Here is a 2053-nt window from a genome sequence, read left to right on the forward strand (position 1 = left end):
GGCCCCGCGGCGGAGCGCGGTTCGGCGTCCCGGGCTCGCCGGGCCGGAGGCTGCAGGGTCTCCCCCGGTGCAGCTGGCTGAGCTCCGACGCTCACCGTGTGGCGTTTTCCTTGAAATCCTGCTGCCTGCAAAGGCCATGGAATTACGGCCCCGTTAGCTGGTTTTTTAAAAGGCGCCTCTAGTTACAGGAAACATGACTGCTGAAAGCACCAGGAGCAAAAGAACCCCTTTACAGGTGCCCCTGTGCTTCTGGGTGGAAAAACTTGTTCTTTAAAGCTTCTCTTCTAACTAGCTTCATTAATTTACTTTTTTTTTTAATAAAACCTTCCCCTTCTGTACAGTATATTAATACCTCTCTCCTCTGGTCATAGTGAGAACCTTACAAACTCTCACAGCTTTCTTTCCCTCGGTTTCACTGCAGCCACTTAGGATGTTTCTCAGCTCTCGCCCCCCATGACTTAACTGTGTTTGTCAATTTTCATATCCCTGATAATGCATTCTGTGCTGGAGATGTTATCCTTCTACAGTGATGCAAACATTCCCCTTTCTCATGTTTCCCATATTTGTATATATCTTCTTGTGCTAAGGGTCAAGCCAAAGGTTAAGTGTTGTAAGATCTCGCAAGTCCTGCTCAGGATCCTTTTAACCTCAGTAAGGCTCTCTGTAGCTGTGAGAGCTGATACCTGATAGCAAGACCGAGACCTCAGCAGGTAAACCAGCGTTAAAATCTCATGCATATCATGGGAATTAATTCTGACTTATAACCAGTGGAGCAAAGTGAATGCTCTTTCTATCTAGATTTTGACCCCTGAACTGTATTTTCACTTTTGTCATTAGAGTTGTTTCACTTTCTGTATTCTGTCAAAGCTTATTTTTTCCTCTAAAAAGAGCTGAGATAGGTAGCCACCATTTTTCATTTCCAATATTTTTTTAATGAAAGGTATTTTAATTCTAGTGAAACCAAATCTGTACCATTTATGTTTATAAATATATATGGACGTAAAGACCAATCCTCCCCTTAGAGAAACAGAAACCAAACCTCCTGCTGACTTCAGTAGCAATAACTTCTCCTGGGGCAGTAAGAACTTCGCTTGCTGAAACTGTCACAGTGGAAGTTTTGAGGATTTTTAAATTAGTCAGCATGCATTTGTAAGAAATAGTCCTTCAAAAATTTAGTTCAGCTTTGCATTGTATCACATCTTATGTATTTTTCCTCTATTACATTTTCATAAATGTTGAGTGATAATAACAGCAGACCATATTCTAGGATATGTATTTCTCAGCTTGATACCAATTTAATCTGGGATCAGAGAAATATCAGTTACCAGTGAGAAAACAATGTTTTGATGATTTATATCAAGTAGTTAAAATAAATGACCAGGAGTACTACTGGTTATATATGAAAGGGCTGTATTTCTTGCCATGTAACAGGGTTAATTTATACCTGTCATAGAATCACAGAATGGTTTGGGTGGGAAGGGACCTTAAAGCCCATCTAGTTCCACCCCCCCTGCCATGGGCAGGGACACCTTCCACTAGACCAGGTTGCTCCAAGCCTCATCCAGCCTGGCCTTGAACACTCCCAGGGATGGGGCATCCACAGCTTCTCTGGGCAACTTGTTCCTGTGCCTCATCACACTTACAATGAGTATTTTCTTCCTTATATCTAATCCAAATCTACCCTCTTTCAGTTTAAAGCCATTACCTCTTATCCTGTCACTACGGGCCCTTGTAAAAAGCTGTCATCCCCCCCCACCTTCCTTGTAGACCCCATTCAGGTCCTGGAAGGTGCTATAAGGTCTCCCCAGAGCCGTCTCCTCTCCAGGCTGAACAAGCCCAACTCTCTCCGCCTTTCATCATAGCAGAGGTGCTCCAGCCCTCTGAGCATCTTCATGGCCTCCTCTGGACTCGCTCCAAGTGGTTGATATCCTTATGTTGGGGGCCTCAGATCTGGACACAATACTCCAGATGGGGTCTCATGAGAGCAGAGTAGAGGGGGAGAATCACCTCCCTCAGTCTGCTGGCCACACTTCTCTGGATACAGCCCAGGATA

Source organism: Eurypyga helias, unplaced genomic scaffold, assembly GCF_000690775.1.
Source record: "Eurypyga helias isolate BGI_N326 unplaced genomic scaffold, ASM69077v1 scaffold28702, whole genome shotgun sequence".
Taxonomy (NCBI): domain Eukaryota; kingdom Metazoa; phylum Chordata; class Aves; order Eurypygiformes; family Eurypygidae; genus Eurypyga; species Eurypyga helias.